This window comes from Schistocerca serialis, chromosome 5, assembly GCF_023864345.2.
Source record: "Schistocerca serialis cubense isolate TAMUIC-IGC-003099 chromosome 5, iqSchSeri2.2, whole genome shotgun sequence".
Lineage (NCBI taxonomy): Eukaryota > Metazoa > Arthropoda > Insecta > Orthoptera > Acrididae > Schistocerca > Schistocerca serialis.
The window spans coordinates 393,923,078-393,933,626 of record NC_064642.1 but is presented as its reverse complement, the minus strand read 5'-3'; the positions used below and the strand labels follow the sequence as shown (position 1 = coordinate 393,933,626).

General features: G+C 44.7%; 1 non-coding gene across 1 annotated transcript; it reads right to left on the bottom strand.

Moving 5' to 3' along the window:
- Positions 1-2,880: 2,880 nt before the first annotated feature.
- Trnat-ugu (transfer RNA threonine (anticodon UGU)) lies at positions 2,881-2,954 on the bottom strand. Its single transcript has one exon. It is a non-coding gene; the product is annotated as a tRNA-Thr (tRNA).
- Positions 2,955-10,549: the final 7,595 nt, after the last annotated feature.

Genomic DNA, 10,549 nt, shown 5'->3' with positions numbered 1-10,549 from the left:
GTTAACAGATTTCATCGAAATCAGTTCAGCGGACTAGTAATAATGATTTTAAATATCATGCATCATGTGACAGACTTTCACGCGTCTCAGTGTTTATGACGCCATATAGTCTGAACTATTGCTGTACGATGACATAATTCTGCATGTACATTCAGTCGTGTATGTGGACACTATCTACAGATTGTGTCGCGATTACAGTTAGTAGTAAAGTAGTAATAAATCGAAACGTCATGCCTCATGCGAAAATGAACAGTGAAAATGTAGTAATGATAAACCTTGTTTCCTTCACCAGTATGTGTGTGTGTGTGTGTGTGTGTGTGTGTGTGTGTGTGTGTGTGTTGGGGAGGGGGGGAGTCAGCTAGAAAAAGTTTCTTAAGTTTTGAAATTACGTACAAAGTTTGCTGCAAGTCACTAAGTGCTCCTGTTCTGAAATACGGGATGATTAAAATCTGGGTATTCGCGTATCGTGCCCCACATTTCTTTTTACCTCCAACTCTATCCGTAAGACACGTTGGTTGGAAATTGAGAAATTTGTGGTAAGTTCCTATGGGACCAAATTGCTAAGGTCATCGGTCCCTAGGCTTACATACTACTTAATCTAACTCAAACTAACTTATGCTAACAACACCACAGACACCCATTCCCGAGGGAGGACTCGACGGGTAGCCGCGCGAGCTGTGGTAAGGCGCCCTAGAGCGCACGGCTACTCTGCGCGGTAGACGTAGGTTGTTATTACTCCCACATCGATTCTTTATAAAAATGGCTCAAATGGCTCTGAGCACCATGGGACTTAACATCTGAGGTCTTCAGTCCCCTAGAACTTAGAACTACTTAAACCTAACTAACCTAAGGACATCACACACATCCATGCCCGAGGCAGGAGTCGAACCTGCGATCGTAGCGGTCGCGCGGTTACAGATTGAAGCGCCTAGAACCGGATTCTTTATAGACAGTGGTACATGTAACAAGTTTGGTTGAAATCGGTCCAGAGGAGATGTGGAACATAAATACATAACTTTTATAATAAGTATGAATATCTTTTTTCCGTGATCCGATTTCGATGAAAACAACCTTTACTTTGCCCCTAGATACGCGAAGTTATCAGTGAAAACCCCATAAAACTCAGTCTTGTGGTGTGTTTGTTTGCATGGCCATCTTCCGCAACAAGCGCAGACATACTTGTTTCATCACTGAGCAAGAAAAGGCGGTTATTATTTACGAAACAAATATTTCCGTCTAGTAGTTTTGGAGATGAGACAGACAGACACAACGGTTTTACGGATTTATTATTGGTACAGATTTGTTTTCGAGGCGATAATAAAAGCATCAGATGAGAGAAGGAAACGGAAATACGTTATGTACGACGTTTAAACAAAATCCAGTGGTTTAAAATACTCTACCTAACCGGCAAAGCACACCAACAATATTCAGCGGAGCTCGAGCACATTTTCTCACAACGGGACGTTGGAGACACGTCTCGCGTCATAAAAGTTACCGGAAAACCTTCTAAAGCGGCCTTCGCAACGCGTTAAGCACGCAATGAAGTGACACAAGACACTTTTTGCGTCCTCGTTGCGAACACAGGCGCGTATTACCGGCATCAAAGTAATCTCCGAGAGGGTTCTTGTCGGGCTACATGGTCTCTGTACGAGCGATAAAAGGTAGCATGCTGCCGTGAAAGCGTGGTTTAACGGCCAGTGTGCAGCAGGATTACGTCACAAAAAGGGAGCGAGTGACTCAGCAGCGTAGCTAGTGGCAGGTGCACCAAAACAGCTCCGCCTGTTTTTGCCGCACTTAACTCACACCAGCCGTTATTCCACTGCCCTGCGTGCCTCCCACGTGTGCACGAAGTGTCACTCCTGTCACGTTAACACTGTCTCAACGAGTGCCTAGAGACACGCACTTTTAATTACGGTAATGGGCACACGACGGCTGTGCAATGCATTTGGGCGTTGGTGAATTGTAAGTGGGGATTTGTAACACTACCACGTGTGTCACATGTTCTTTACACACGTACAGATAATTTATTTTTTGTTCGTTCTATTAACATCCGTAAAATAATTTTATAAAAGTGTATTTAGTCTTAATTATTGGCAATTAATTATGCTCAATTCAACAATGTCTAGTAAACATCACCACAATTTTAGTCCTCCATGCGGACGGTTTTTAGGCCATATTAGCAATACAGAAACAGGAATCGTAAGAGGCAAGCGACTACAGGGGGCTACATACGTGGCTCCGGTGGAAGATGACATGTGGCCACGGAAACTCCTAGGTGTCATCCCCACAGGTGGGAGATCTCTGGGAACGCTAAGGAAAAGATGATGGAGGAATGCCTCTACGAAGATCTGCAACACTTAGCGATAGATATGGCAGGTAGCAGCGATGGAGAGAGGACGATGTAGAAGGGAACTTGTAGCAATGCTCGGTCGTCCGTAGCTAGCGGCTAGTGGCTAGCGTTGCTGCCTCTGGATTACGGGGTCCCAGGTTCGATACCCGGCCAGGTTGGGTATTTTATCTGCCCGGGGACTGGGTGTTCGTGTTGTCCTTATCATTTCATCATCATCATCATCATCATCATCGGGCGGTCTCTTGGTACCGATCATGTAAAAGTAGGGACAGTAATTAGTGGAGTAACGTCAGGGAAGGAAAAGCAGAGAGGAAGTCCCTTTGTATTGGATATGCGTATAGCCGCCAAAGTAAAAGAAGATCAGGAGTGAGTGCGCCAGACAGGACGCAGTGAGTCAGATCTTATATGGGGTGGGTCAAACCTCACTAACCATCGTAGCCCATTGAAGACGTAGTCTGAAAATACAATGAATGCCAGGCCAGTAGCTGCTTACAGACGTTGACAAAGTCAACGGGGCAGTTGAAAGTATGTGCCCCGACCGGGACTCGAACCCGGGATCTCCTGCTTACATGGCAGACGCTCTATCCGACTTAGCCATCGAGGACAAAGATGATAGTGCGACTGCAGGGACTTATCTCTGGCATGCTCCCCGTGAGACCCACATTTCCAACTTACTGTCCACACACTACATTCGTAGTACCTCTGCCCACTATACTCACTACTCGCGGCAGTCAATCTAAGGATTGCCGTAAGAGTTTGATCAATGTGAGTGCATCTGCACTGAAGATCATTCATCCATTCATGTATTAAAGTAGTCTTCTTCGTTTGTGATAATTATAGATGCCACACCAGAGGCCACTGCTATTATGTCACACGTCGCTATTATTGTTCATTGTTGATTCTAGCCTGTTGTGAAAATGGTTTCTGGTGAAAAAAAGTTTTTGTTTTAAAAACGTGGCTCAAAGTTGGTTACATTTATTACTCGCGAATTCTCCCAATAAATGCAATACAGTAAGCAAATAATTCAATCCACTTTTTTTAGGTTCTTCTTGCTGTTCCAATCAGCTTTCATTCTTCCCGATAAGGCTTGTACTGTTTTTATTTTGGTTGCTCTGATGCAACTTCCTACTAGTCTACTTTGCGTCTGAAAGTGTCTGTGTCTAAAATGTCGGTTGATCTTATTTTTCGTTTTGCGGCCCTTTCGAATTTCGTTCAGCCAAGATGTTCAGTTACTAAGTGATGTTGCACGATCTATTATCATTTTTCTCAGTCGCTTTTCTGGTAGTCTGTTGAGACAATCAAAGAATTTGATTAGCCTTTTCTTAGTCTCATTTTCGATGTTTGAAAACTTGCCTGTAGCCGTCTTGGCGATGTCTTGCTGCTAAAATTTTCCTAATGGTTTTTCCCTCCTTTTTTGATTTCTTCAAGTTTGCGCTTTCTGATAAGCGTCAGTGTTTCGCTACCGCACAGGACTGTTGGTTTTATAATTGTATTACAGTGCCGAATTTTTGTCTGTCTTGACATGGATTTTTTGTTGCAGTAGTTTTGGGCTAAACGTAATGATTTTTCGACATTTTTGAAGCGCTTTTTCTATGAGATTGTTTCAAGGCATGCGATTTGATGAATTTTCCGCGGTATTTAAAATACAGGACCGTGTTGATTTCATCGTTTTTTGTTTCCAGGCTACCGATTTCTTCCTTTTTACACAAGAATTCAGTTTTCTCGAATAAGATCTGTAACCCTACTTTTTCTGCACATTATTTAAATATCCTGAGCTGTCTGATGGCAGTCTCTTCGTCCTCTACAGGTTTCGACAGGTGGTCCGTAAACACGAGGTATGGTATGTAGAGGTTGTTTTTAGGAAAGCCCACTAAGATTGGCTTCCAAAATCAGCGTTTGTTGAGTTGTTTTTCCCATTCTTCCAAAGCCTTCTATAGGACGACGTTGTACAGAATAGGACAAAGGAAATCTCCTTGACTCACACCTTTCTGAATGTCAAAGTGTTCTGAGATTTCCCCCATTAATAATGGTTCTAATTTAATAATATATAATATTGATATTTAACATTAATATACACATGTAATATGGTTACAATTTACTAATAAATATGTGGTGAGCCGTCGCGGCTCTAATCTTGGCGGCATGGCATTCCACTGGCGTCACTAACTGCTTTGATTTCCGATATCGATTCGACCGCTTTTCTCTGCCTCGTGATGACTGGGTGTTGTGTGATGTCCTTTGGTTAGTTAGGTTTAAGTAGATCTAAGTTCTAGGGGACTGAGGACCATAGATGTTAAGTCCCATAGTGCTCAGAGCCATTTGAACCAATCTGATTCGACCGCGTGTCGCGAGCTAAGGTCTTTGGTCGAGATGTGTAGGTTGTTGGTTTTGACGTGGCTTGGAGAGGCAGTTGGCTGGAGGGCACGTAGCTGTGCTGGGAAGTTGTAGCTTTTGAGGGTCTCCATCTGATCGGCGCGCGTATCGAGAAGCCGCAAAAACATAAATCGGTCGGGGCAAGCCAGGTCGCCTCGCTTAGGTATTGGTATGCGGTAAGCGACGCGTAGACCTACGGACGTCGCGTACAACCTGTTCGGCAAGTTTCCAGCTTACTGTGCAAACTTAAGGTTTGCGGTACCTCGACGATCGCCTGTTTGATTTGGAGACAATAACATCGTGGCCGGAATCCTGCAAGTCACGGGTCCTTCGTTCCTGAGAGGAGTTAAGTGTTGTTTTCTTATTCTGAGTACTTGATCTTGTAAGCCCATGTCCGTATAATACGGAATTGGACCTGTTATATAGACGCGGCCACAAGCGTTGGTGCTCGTGTCCATCGGCCAATGTTACTAACTGCAATTTGTGTTCTAGGCCATATGTCGCGCAAGTGTAAGAGTATTCCCTGTGATTGGTTCTGTGAAGGGAATAAATTGTACACCACTGGCCATTAAAATTGCTACAACACGAAGATGATGTGCTACAGACACGAAATTTAACCGACAGGAAGAAGATGCTGTGATATGCAAATGATTAGCTTTTCAGAGCATTCACACAAGGTGGGAGTCGGTGGCGACACCTACAACGTGATGACATGAGGAAAGTTTCCAACCGGTTTCTCATACACAAACGGCAGTTGACCGGCGTTTCCTGGTGAAACGTTGTTGTGATGCCTCGTGTAAGGAGGAGAAATGCGTACTATCACGTTTCAGACTTTAATATCGTATCGTATCGTGACACTGCTGCTCGCGTTGGTCGAGATCCAATGACAGTTAGCAGAAAATATAGTTCAGGTGGGTAATACGGAACGCCGTGCTGGATCCCAACGGCCTCGTATCATTAGCTGTCGAGATGACAGGCATCTTATCGGCATGGGTGTAACGGATCGTGCAGCTACGTCTCGATACCTGAGTCAACAGATGGGGACGTATGCAAGACAACAACCATCTGCACGAACAGTTCGACGACGTTTGCAGCAGCATGGATTATCAGCTCGGAAACCATGGCTGCGGTTACCCTTGACGCTGCATCACAGACAGGAGCGCCTGCGATGGTGTACTCAACGACGAACCTGGGTGCCCGAATGGGAAAACGTCATTTTTTCGGATGAATCCAGTTTCTGTTTACAGCATCATGATGGTCGCATCCGTGTTTGGCGACCTCGCGTTGAACGCACATGGGGAAGCGTGTATACGTCATCGACATACTGGCGTATCACATGGCGTGATAGTATGGGGTGCCATTGGTTACCCGTCTCGCTCACCTCTTGTTCACATTCACGGCACTTTGAACAGTGGACGTTACATTTCAGATGTGTTACGACCCGTGGCTCTACCCTTCATTTGATCCCTACGAAATCCTACATTTCAGCAGGATAATGCACGACCGCATGTTGCAAGTCCTGTACGGGCGTTTCTGGATACAGAAAATGTTCGACTGCTGCCCTGGCCAGCACATTCTCCAGATCTCTCACCAACTAAAAGCGTCTCGTCAATGGTGGCCGAGCAACTGGCTCGTCACAATACGCCAGTCCCTACTCTTGATGAACTGTGGTATCGTGTTGAAGATGCATGGGCAGCTGTACCTGTACACGCCATCCAAGCTCTGTTTAACCCATTGCCCAGGCGTATCAAGGCTGTTATTACGGCCAGAGGTGGTTGTTCTAGGTACTGATTTCTCAGGATCTATGCACCCAAATTGCTTGAAAATGTAATCACATGTCAGTTCATGAATAATATATTTGTCCAATGAATACCCGTTTATCATCTGCATTTCTTCTTGGTGTAGCAATTTTAATGACCAGTAGTGTAACATGATCTGTATGGGAGGCAAGGTGGTGTTGCAGTAGCAGGCGATGATACCATCGCTTGGGAAAATTAGCAATTTTAAGGAGTGTTCAATTTAGCCTGTATTGGTACCCGCTCAGCCATTAATTTATGTTCTTTTACTCCCTGGTCGTTCTTGTGTGAAGCTTTTCATGTGTATTGGCAGGGTAGTTTTACCGCATAGGACGCGCTACTGTTCCCAGGACCCGGAGCAGAGGTGTGTTCGTGTGTTAGCGCGGCGGCACTCCCGTTATTTCACGACGTCTGGGTAGAGCGGCAGTCTGCCGCCCCTACCAGTCGCGTCGTGGTGGATCAAGTTAAGTTGATCGTTTCATGCGTGCCGCGAAAGAGTGTCGGTGTTTAAGCGGGAACCAGTAGCTATATCTGGTTGGTGAATTTTAAGAGCTCAGGAGGTTACGGCGTGTTCGCCAAGTCTGAGGTTCTTCCTCATTATACCTCACTAACTATTCGTTTATAGCCGACATTCTTGTTACTACTTCTCAGCGCGTTAAGACCTTTTACTTAGCAATAGAAACAGCCGAGTCTCACCTTGATCTACAGTCATTAGCTACTACACTTGCTGTGAAATTTGGCTGCTCGTTCCTTGTTGGCTGCGATAACCGTGTGTTTAGCTCTCAGCTGACTTTGAATTTTTGGCAGTTGTATAGTTATTAAAGGCTGTATCAAGGCTTCAGCCGGTGTGTATTGGCTGGAAGTACTTTTCAACTGCATGTACTTCCAACTTATCGTGAATATTGGGCAACTGTATGGTTATTAAGGGTTGTTGTTAATGTTTGGTCGCAACATATGGTTGGGCTCTTATGTTTAAATTTTATGCCTTCCCATTTGGTCAGTGTGAGAACAAGTGTATTTTATTGCTTAAGGGATTTTCTTAGTGAGGGCTATGCATAGCTAAGCGGCTTTCCAACGGCTACAATCCGTGGCGACTCTTGTGATCATTACCGAATTTGAAATAATGTTGTCCCATTGTATAACGGTTATCTAAGCTTGCAATTTGTTAGTACATTTAACACCTGTTACTGTAATTCTTTTGGTTCTTCAAATTGTTTGTTGAACCTGCTTGCAGCCACGCCCAGTTCAAGTGCCTTTTCTTGATTTTGGGAACTCTGTACTTCCGCTTTTGGTGTCCTGCTCTTAATGATATGAGCCTGTTCAAGTTCTGGTGAGAGTTATGATTCTTTCAATAAGTTTTTAAATTGTAATGTTAATTTGTTGTTAATCAATAAAGTGTATTACATGAAACAACAAACGACAAAAAGGTGGGTCCGGCTTCCACGCTTTTCCCTTAAAGCTATCCCAAAATATAGTTGTGAAGTATCACGTGGAATAATGATTTCAATACTGTCCAACCGGTAACTGGGCCTGTCTACAATTAACGAGAAAAGTGGACCTGCAGCGGATAGCCACGGCTCAGGTACGCCTTCAGTAACTGATGAACCTAAGCGTAAAGTTTTACTACAGAGCGCTAAAAAGTCTACTTGTCAGCTTGCTATCGCATAGACATTCCTAAAATTTCTGTGTGCGGAATTTTATATGAACCCAAACTCAAACATTACATTTATTTTAATAAACGAGTATTAGTAAGAGTCCCAGGTCATCTGACGAAATGAAATGCAAAGAAAAACAAATCTTTCATTTATGTGACACAGAACGTTGACGTTGCTCATCTGACGAATCACAGGTAATAATAAACTGATCCGTCATCAGGCTTATAAATTGTTATTTATCTTCAGCGTAGGCTTTTGATAGGACAACGGCCTTACCGCAGTGGTAACATCGGTTCCCGTTCAATCACCTTAGTTGAGCACTGTCGGACTTGGGTTGAACTTGGATGGGTGACCCGTCCGGATCTCCCGAGCGCTGTTAGCAAACGGAGTGCACTCATCTCTTGTGAGGCCAATTGAGGAGCTAACTGATCACGAAGTAGCGGCTCCAGCCACGAAAACTGACAACGGGCAGGAAAGCGGTGCGCTGACCACATACCCCTCCATATCAGCATCCGTTGACGCCTACCCGCTGAGGATGACGCGGCGGTCGTTCGGTAGACACCGCTGAGAATTCCGAGGACTGTTCGCGCTGAATTTAATTTGGCAGGCTTTTGGTCCGTTTGCGAAGCCACGAATGACCACGTGGACTCGAGGTGTAAAGAGGAAGTGGCCACAGTCGTTTTCGTCAATAACAGAATATTGAGGAAACTACCACGAGCATATGTACGAATGCATGCTTTTGCGGCAATATCCGTTAGTAAAACATTCTCGGGTTTCAGGCCTCGTCAAGTGGTTTACTGCCCACGAGCTTTCCGTAGGGATCTCCACCGTCATTGTCAAGCGGATGACTGTCGCGTGCAATCCACCGTCTCTATTGAAGGTGTTGTCAGAAATTTTAATCTCTATTGCCTCGTTTATCACGCAATCCCAGCAGCCATTAGTCCGTTTAATAATAGACGTCTCACCGAATGCAATTCGGTGTCCGTTTTCCAAGGCATGTTCTGCTACAGCTGACTTTTCGGGGTAGCGCAGACGGTAACACCTTTCATGTTCTATGCGGCGCTGTTCAATAGTGCGAACAGTATGGCCGACATAGAACTGCCCACATCCACACGGTATCTTGTAAATTCCTGGCGTTCTGAGGCCTACATCGTCTTTCACAGATTTCATTAGTAGTAGGATATTTGCCGGAGGCCTGAAGATTGTGTCTGTTTGATGTCTCTTCAGGAGCCGACTAACCTTCCCTGTTGTCGAACCACAAAACGGTTGTTTGGTGTCTTCTTCAGATGTCTTCTTCCTTTGAGGCTTGGATGACACTGCTTGTGAAATTTGTTTGTTGTTGTAACCGTTTTCCTTAAAAACTTTGGGTAAGTGGCTCAGTTTGCGACATAGCCTGCAGCACCTCTCCTAGGCTAGTGGCCATATCGGTTGAACCCTAGACGACTGTAAAACCGTGCTCTGGTCAGTTGGTAAGAGCCGATTGCTCGAGTATGGCGCAGACTGTACTGTGCAAGCTGGTGGTTGGTCCATAACGGTGTGGGTTGTATTTACAAGGAATCGACAGAGTCCTGTGGTTCATAGTCTACTTGGAGACCATTTGCAGCCATTCATGGACTTCATGTTCCCAAACAATAATGGAATTTTTATGGATAACAATGCACCATCTGACGGAGCCACAATTGTTCTCCTCTGGTTTAAAGAACATTCTGGACAACTGGAGTGATTGATTTGCTGGCCCAGATTGCTCGATATGAAAGCCATCGAATATTTACGGGAGATAATCCAGACGTCAGTTCGTGCAAACAATCCTCCACCGGAAACACTTTCGCTATTATGGACGGCAATAGAGGCAGCATCTCTTGATGGACTTCCGACGACTTTTTGAGTACATGCGACGTGGAGTTGCTTCACTGTACCGTATAAAAGGAGGTCCGACACGATATTAGGTGGTATTCATGACTTACGTCACCTCAGAGAGTGATTGCCACTAGCATACTCACAGATAAACATCGTGCTGCAACGTAATGTAGCGCATTAAGGTTTATTTAACATCTTGATTAAGCTGTTGTTTTGTGTCATAGCATTTGCTGCTCTTGTAAAACATTGCAGCACTATATACGTTCACAGAAAACATTGCTTACACTGAGATGGTGAGACAAAATATTGTGACAATTGCACACCGCAACCTAATTCCGCCTACTGGCGTTGCTGCAAATGATGCGGTAAAGTAGTGCAATAGAAAAGCAGAGACAAATAGGGAATCATTCTAACGACGATTTGGGACACAAATGGGGAAATCCACTGCGCAGCTTTGGCAAATGGAAGTTCCGTATTGTCCTGAACCTTGTAACGAGCATCTCAGAAAGGGCGAAGCT